Source organism: Aedes aegypti, unplaced genomic scaffold (genome assembly GCF_002204515.2).
Source record: "Aedes aegypti strain LVP_AGWG unplaced genomic scaffold, AaegL5.0 Primary Assembly AGWG_AaegL5_hic_scaff_1187_PBJ_arrow, whole genome shotgun sequence".
Classification (NCBI taxonomy): domain Eukaryota; kingdom Metazoa; phylum Arthropoda; class Insecta; order Diptera; family Culicidae; genus Aedes; species Aedes aegypti.
In genome coordinates this window covers 1-8752 of record NW_018734609.1, presented here as the reverse complement: position 1 = coordinate 8752, position 8752 = coordinate 1, and the positions used below count along the sequence as shown (strand labels likewise).

General features: G+C 36.6%; 1 long non-coding RNA gene across 1 annotated transcript; it reads right to left on the bottom strand.

The window, feature by feature from the left end:
* Nucleotides 1-1144: 1144 nt before the first annotated feature.
* LOC110680313 lies at nt 1145-7094 on the bottom strand. Its single transcript, XR_002502827.1, has 2 exons — nt 6756-7094; nt 1145-1608 (listed from the first exon to the last, which is right to left on the bottom strand). It is a non-coding gene; the product is annotated as an uncharacterized LOC110680313 (long non-coding RNA).
* Nucleotides 7095-8752: the final 1658 nt, after the last annotated feature.

Below are 8752 nucleotides of genomic sequence, written 5' to 3'. Positions count from 1 at the left end.
ATGTAAAAAAAGCAAACGCATAGATAAATAGTAAAAATTCTACTTATCTTTACCGTTCTCCTCCTTGCAGAATTGTGAAAAAAAAATATTCAGAAGGTAGAAAACTCTGAAGTAACCTAAACAGAGCTTACCTGAGAAAACTGAATATCGGTATTAAGATATTAGATATTAAAATTTCTTGAAAAATAAATTAAAAGTTCATTCGAAAATCGTGCAGAAACTCATTTCAAAATATAGAATTTTGTAACAATTCCGTAAACATTTTTAGTGGTTCTGATAAATACGAATTGTTTTACACATTTTTTAAGGTATTCTCCACAATTTACCATGATTAAAAATATCACAAATTTCAATGGAAGTTCGATCTAATTATTCTCCAGGGGTAGGGGAAGCAAAACAGAAATTTTCTACAAAGCTCGTTCATGTATGTTCTGCATAAATGGGTCAGTTCTATGTTTGTTTTTTTTTTTTTTCATTTTCATAATGGAAATCATGAAAAATGGGAAAGGAAAGTATGAGCTTCAAAATTATACGTGTAGGCCATTGGTTCAACAAAATTGTATACTAATAACATACTTAAATTCATCTTGATTTAAAAAAAATAACTTGAAGAAACAATTTACTAAGCCATGAACCTCAGCTTCATGCTTCGAGAATTGGATAAGTTCTATTTAATTTTAAAAGAATTTTATCGTGCATATCCATCCGAATTCACATGAATTTATCTATTAGGAGCTATTTCTAAAACTGTTTTTCAATTAAATTTCGGGCAAGTTGAAACGGCTGGGGTTACATTGAATGTAAAATTTCGTAATTATTTAAAATTTCACTACAGAAACATTGTGCTAACAAATAAAACCAACTTTAAGGAACGAAAAACCTGCTAACACTTATTGTCATCATGTTTAAAACTTAGTATTTCATTTTGCCCCAACCGTTTTAGCCTACTCCGATATACCTTATAGCAGTAAGAACTCATGTTTACAGAAAAAATGTCGATTAATTCGATTAATCGAAAAATACTAGTCGATTAATCGTTATCGATAATCGGTATTCTTGGACAGTAATCGATTACCAACTAATCGATTAATTGAGATTTTGCGACAACCCTAGATGTGCCTGTTGTTGTTGTGGATCTAAAGCCGGTAGTATTTCTGCTTTTGACTGTTGCCGATCGTTGATGACTATTTCTAGCCCGCAATCTTTTCTCACTGGTTTGTAAACCACTTTTGTTGTGAAATTATAAATGTACCGAAAAATAATGAATAACTGGTATAGCAAAGAACGCAAAACGTTAAACACAAAAATAACGGGAAACGAAATAATGTAAAGATTTTGTTTATGCACTGAGTCACATCGCTGGGCTCCTCCGTTTGTTGCACTTTCTCCATCAATTAATGTCGCACTGGAACTTCCTTCTCCACCTTCCTGATCACTTGCACCGTCATGTTGCTTAATGTTGATGCGCGACTTTTTACTCGGCGACTTGCCAGCATTATTCACAGAATATTTATTGCGAACCATCAGTCAGGGCCAGAAGAAATGCACATGCAGAGAGCAGCCAAATGAAAACTGCTTCCTTCTGTATATCGAAGATTACTCCAAGAACTTTAATGATTCATTTCAATTTTTAATTGTATAGATTAGAAGGGATGGTAGTATGCACTTGCAAGAAATTAGTTTCAACAGTGGTGTCTAGTAGCACCAATCATATTTTTTTGCAAATAACTGTTTCCGTTCCTCGCATAATATAGAACAACGCCCTAAAAGCCATTGGTGGTTACCACGTGTGCAATTCTTTGTTTCTGAGGATATGTATGGATTTACACGTTTTTGACCAACGCTTAGATGAAGAGAAGATCATTTTTTATCTTCCAGTGGTGATAGTTTGGATGTTTATTCATACATTTGCTCATAAGTGACGAGCTACACATTTGGTTGCAAATGAATTTCAGGGCGTTATCCTAAATTATCACAAATTTCATGAGTTTGACAGAAACTTGTATTTTATGAAGCAGTGGTCTAGGTTGGCAAATTAACAATCATTGTTTTGTGTATTTGGAACATTTTAAGCATACTGGGATAAGTATTTTAGTTTATAATTAGTTTATCTCTATTTGAGTAGCTTTTCACCCTTGGCGAGTTTGCCACTACTTCTAACATTTTTATTATGCTAGATGTGCCAGAGGCCTTTTGTAACAGTACACGCGCAGCTATTCAGCAAAACCATGCTGGGTGGGGTTCAAACCCCACCGGTCGAAAATCTTTTTGGGATCTTTTTCTTGACTTCCTAGGGCATATAGGGGAAAAGCACTAACTTTCGACCTACAAGAATTCGGTGCCAATTTTCGGATTTCCAAACAAAGTAGGCCATAACCTTATGAATGGATCGAAAATTGGTGCTTTTTCCCTAGTATCTTCGTGTTAGATATACACGATATACAAGTGTATGCACGGTATATTTGGTAAAGAAAGCTCACAGTTGATTACTGTGGAAGTGCTCCAAAAACACAACAGCAGGCTTTGTCCCACGTATGAGAAAGTATAAGGAGGTAAATTTCTTTCAATAATTCGATACCTGTTTAAAATTTCTTATTTGGGAAAGCAATGACAACTTCTTGTTTGGAAGTGAATAAATCTTTATTTCACAATGCCGCGAATAATTAAAACAAAAAATTGATGTTTCAACAGCATTTTGATGTTTAAATAAGAAATTATAGAACAACATCACGGGCTGTTAAGTTTTGCAGTTTGTTCTAGTTTTTGTTGTTTGTTCTAGTTTTTGTTGTTTGTTCTGTCTAAGTGAACTGGTCTGAAAAATGATATAAATTTTGATCAAATATTTAATCGCTAATGAAGTTTATCAAACCAATGATCTTGAAGCTTCCTCAGACTTATGTTAACGACCGGCATAAAAACAGTCACTTTCAATTCAAACAGCTGTCCATAAATTTGAATTTTTTTTTAACTTCCTTGGACTTAAAAATTTGTCAACGTTTGTCCTACCCATGGTTTTAAATATGGACGGACGCGTCTCTGGATGATACAAAGTTACATAATCGGAATCACAAATAGCACCCACAAATGAGTCAATACGCTGAATACATGCCATGTGATAGTTGAGTCAACAGTGGTCAGTGAACGTTACGACAAGGAGACTTCAATTCAGCTTTGACTGCCCAGTGATGTACAATTTGGTTTGACAACACTACTCCAAACTATTCCATTATTACTTGTGCTGAATGCCTGGTCAATAATTGGTGTGAAGCTTCACCCTGCACTTGGAGATAACTGGCCAATGAAGCCATGTGATGCACCATTGCGTGCTACGTTTATCATTCAATTCATTTCCAGCAATGGTTGAATGGTCAGGTTTCCACACAAGGTTTAGTGAGTTGACATAATTTAGTTCCTCAGTTCGACATGCAATAACAAGCCTCGATCTTGAGTTGGTCAAAGCAAGAGCTTCTAAAGCAGCCTGGCTATCTGAACAGAACTATCTGACTTTACCCATTACGTGCTATTGTAAAGTATTTCCGCTTGAAAAACAGTGCAGTGTCCACTCAGAGTGTCGTATTTATCATATATACCTAAATGCGATATTTAATATCGCAACTCAGTGATTATGTGAGCCACGAGATACAGATACCTACGTACAAATTAAATCTTAGTGAGCGAGTCTCATGGGAAGAGATTGAATCCAGGGAACAGCAGTGGGTTATGAAACCCATCTAAGCACACTTCAAACCTGGGGAACACAACCGCTATCGGATTTTCGGGGATTGTTTATCGTGCCAGTAAAATAAAACACCTACCCTGGTAAACAGCTGAGAAAAATGGATTTTACCATTTCTCGCTCTTTGGGCTCTCTCAAACTTGTTATACCTAACTTGCGAAAAATATCAGATAATGGACTGATACCGATGGGATGATTTTCTTCTCATGCTTTAATTGTGCTTCGAAATCAATTGAGAACGAATTCTGCAATGCCTGCTCATGAAAGATCTCGTGAGGTTCGTCACATGCGCTTACCAGAAGTACTTTTATACGCTGTATAATATACAGTTATGTTTGCCTGGTACAATTACCCCACCGAAACAAACCGCTACGATCTGTGTCTATGCTTAGGTGGCCAGCACAAGTTTCTCTATTCAGATGCTGGGCAGTTTAACCTGTGGTTTAAAACACTTTTGGTTGCTTCTGAAACTTTCGCCTGCGAGCCTCAAATGCACTGACACATTGAGATTTTCTCATGAGACGGCGCATGAGCCAGTGCAGATGTGATCGATTGAGCTAGTACATTGCTACCTGAGATCTAAAAAAATGTGTCTCAATGTGACCATACTGCATACTTCAGTGCAGGAAAGTAGGCCGTTTCATGACAGATTGGCGTGATGAAAAACAGCCTATTACGATGAGAAATTACAAAAAGCATTTTTCTTTGATAGCAGTACGCAGTAGAAAATAAATTTGAATTCAAGTGGAGCTCACTGTAGAAAATTTCTTGACCATTTCTTGAGCAGAAATGTTTACTTTTCTTGAGCGGAACAGCAAACCTAGCTTAAGCGAAGTATGCACTTGAACAGAAAAGTAATGGCCTAACTAGATGCGGGGAAATTTCTTGCAAGAAATGCTCAAGAAAGGCATTTTTCTTTGATCGCAGTACGCAGTTGAAAAGAAATGTCAATTCAAATGGAGCTCACTGTAGGAAATTTCTTGAGTATTTCTTGAGCAGAAATTTTTACTTTTCTTGAGCGGAACAGCATACTTAGCTTTTAACAGATAACTTTCCTGGGATTGACTGCGATGATGCCTTGGAAACCACGCTGATGCTCTTCAAGCATACTTGGTCAGATGGTTTGATTCTATGATAGAATGATTTTCAAGCCTGCGGTAGAACTCTGCGGCTACCGTAGAACGGGATAATTTTCAAAAAAATTCCCAGTTCAATGATTCAAACAGAACAAAGTGACTCTAGAAACAATCCATTAAACATATGAGACTTTTTAGACTTGCATTGTCATGCTGCATCAAGTCGCTAAAAAGACCTCTGCTATCAGCCCTGTTATTCTATTTGTTCATTATGCCCCGCCTAAACCCCAACATGATATGACAGTTCTTAATAGCGGACTGTTTATGTGAATATTTTAATAATTCAATACAGTACCAGATTAACGGCCTAACTAACAATTGTAAACAAACTGAGTTTACTTCACCTAAACACTTTATTTGATTACTGATAACCTACTTTATTATTACAATCATATAATTTACATCTGTTCCTTTAAAATAAAGTTTTTCACGAAAAAAGTGAGAAAAACATAAAGGCGCATTTGATATTCTCTTTCGATACGAACTCTGATGTCAATTTCGCCCAACTTCCCCCCCTGCGGTAATCGGGCGCATTTGAGATTGAGTGTGGCAGCAGGGCGCATTTAAAACAGAGTGTTCAGAAGGTCGATAGTGATGAAGGTTCGTGTGAAAGAGCGTAGCAAAACGGCGAAGCTGATGATAGTCAACCAGAAGGACGAGGTCAAAAGGCGCAATCGCTGCTGTCAAACTGAAGTAGACGAAAAATCGAGGGGCACAACAATTCTAAATTTTGTTGAATGGCGCATGATGGATTTTTATTTATTTTAACATGTTATTCATAATATGTAAATAAATTAAATGTTTTGCTGCAAAAGTAATATTGTAATGGATTCAACATAAATGCATCAGCGATTAAATTGATCGGAAACATAATATAGAATTAAAATTACATCCGCTGAACTTCAAACCGATTTTACTGAGAATGTATTAGTCTTCACATTCGCCCTAATTCTGACTCTGTATTGAATTATTTGGCGTGGTGATTGGTGTTGGACATGCTTGCAACGAAGTAGACAATTTGGGCAGATCGAATAAAATTAAGCAAAACGCTTCCCATCGAAAAACGACATGGGACTGTTCTGCGAATAGTCGCAATAGATAATTGCAAACATCGATGATTTTCATGGTGAAACCAAAGACAAATTAAAGACCTCCATGTCCCTTGCAGTTGGCCAAAAGTTTTTGGCTCATAAGGTAATCTAGAATGCCGTGAAAAGTGTACTGTGATCTGTCAAACTTGGGTACCTTTTGCACTACCGAGGGACCAAATGCAGTACTAGAAGTGGTACCCAATCTGAGCCCGAGTGGGACGGACCTGGTGAAACAGCAAAAAATGTATATTATTTTTTTACATCTTGCTTATTTGCCATCGTAGACCACTGTAAACTATGATAAAGATATATAATCTTTATTCAATTCGCGTCTACGAAGGTAATTACCACAGTTGACCCTATGCGTGAAGCTCCGATTATTTTACATGGCAAAGCATAGGAAGTCAATTTTCAAATGCTCCTAGAAAATTCAAAACACTTTTTAATTAAATTCTGTTAAGTGTACGGGGTTAGACTATTGATCAACTATAGAATCAGCAGCATATTGAGAAAAAAATATAAAACTCAAAATTATATGCCTATAATGTAGCCCATCAAAAGTATATCAACATATACTGAAAAGATTTTAAATAACTATTGTAGCTAATTTTATATAAGCATTTGAAATTTCGCTTCCTATACCTTGCCGGGTAAAATTTTCGACGCTTCACGCATCGAGCAAACTTTTCCCAGATGGCAGCACCGTACCTTCGTACACTCGAATTATCCATCCAGAACACACGCATCGAAGCCACTACGAATCGCCTTCTTTTGTTCTTTGTATATCATTACCACAGCAGGCGCAGAATGGTAGATTGAGGCTGCAAATTTATCCTTCGAACATTATTCACTGTGTTCACATTTTCTACCACTTGAAAAACACTTGTTACGATCACTATCTAATCTCGCGGGTGCCAAACAGTACACGAAAATCCCTAATTTCTCGTGCTAATTTTCACTAGGATTCCATCGAGACAAAAAAGAACTCAAGAACAGTATGGAACAGAGACAACGAAAATTGAGTAACTGATGGCTAAATCTACGACAGCTAGAAAACCCGAAAAATCGGACACAGAACTGAATTGACCCACCGTCTGGAAGCTAATACCAATGAGAATATATACCGAGGTGCGGAAGAAGACATTTAGTGTGCGTGACATCCGTGTACGGTGCAAAATGTTTCACAACTACAATCGAGCGAGCTCCCATAAGAAGCCGTGTAAATTAGTGACGTAGTTATTTTGTTTACGTTTTTTCTCTTTACTAATACATAGCCGTTGCTTCTTCTTCCACACCTGAGTATATATTCTCATTGGCTAATACGAAGTTGTACAACAGAGGGAAAGGCAAACAACGCCGAGAGCAGAGACAGCACAAACGAGTGTTGGCTCATCCTGTTGGTTAAAAAGAGATGTAAATATAAAGTTTTTTATTTACACTGTTCGGGGCTTCCTGCAGGAATGTGAGGAAAAAAAAGAGCAATATTTTTTTCAGTTTGCTTTATGCCCATTTTGACAGTTACATGAGTTTTTTTCAGGCCACAGTTCACAACACGCTCGTTTTGGTTTACACTGTAAACTCATCATTACCCTTTAATGTATAAAAAATGCCCATTATTTGCGGATATATGGAGCTGTCAAAATAATGGGTACTTGTCAATTTTCTAAAAGGTTTTTTTGCCCATTTTCAAATTCAAACTGTTTACCCTTTAATGAGTGAAAAATGTATTAAGAATGTTAACCGCTGTGCGATTAGAACCGGACAAGTCGAGGTCAATTTAATCGTTAAACTTGTGTTTAAATCGGTGTTTCAACAATTTTCAGCAGAGGTAGTGAATAAAAATATGTTGTGAAGCATATTTATTTGATTTGATGCTATTTCTAGGTTTCAAGATGAGAAGTTCATCAGCAGTTCATAGAAGTCATCGAAGAGACCATCGCAATCATTTTACATCATCAAACATACATATTCATTGATTTTTTTGAATAATTGATTATACCGATCATTTTAATTGTTGAAATAAATTGTCTTCTATGTGTAAACTAATTAAAATATGCTTTTCTACAAAATTATGTCAAGAAATCAAATTTTGTAAATAAAATAAACATGATTAATGTAGAGAGTGAATTTTACCCATTTTCGGTAAAAAATTTATTGCAATAATGGGTAAAATTCACTCGTTGATTGACGTACAAGACGTTAACCCAACCCTTTAAAGAGTACTCATGCTTTACTCTTTTTATGAGTTAAACTAGTTTCTCTCAAAAAGGGGACTTTTTTACCCTTTAAAGGTACTTTGATCTTACAGTGATACTCAACTTTGAGTATTCGTCATCAAACGTCAACATCCCACCGCAAAATCGCTAGTGTTTGGAGGGGATTTTAACCTCTAAATTGCCAAATAACCTCTAAATCATCACCTCCAAGTTAGTTCTAATACCTTCCGTTATATGAACTATGGTGGCGCGTCGATCGTCGCAAGTTTATCGTTAAACAGTCAATACTTACGACCTGAGAGAGACTCGCGAAGAGGAAAAATATCAACGTCATATGCAGCCCAGATTCCACTGTCACGAAACGTCAAATGCAGCCCACCGATTTTATGGCTGCAAAGGGTTCATTCAAATATTACGTAACGCAAAATTTGCCATTTTCAGACCCCCTCCCTCCCCCACGTAACAGCTTGTGTATGGAAAGTTTCAAATTTTTGTATGGACCGTAACACTATGTAAGACCCCCTCCCTCCCCCTGTTGCGTTACGTAATATTATGAAACAACTCCCAAACGTA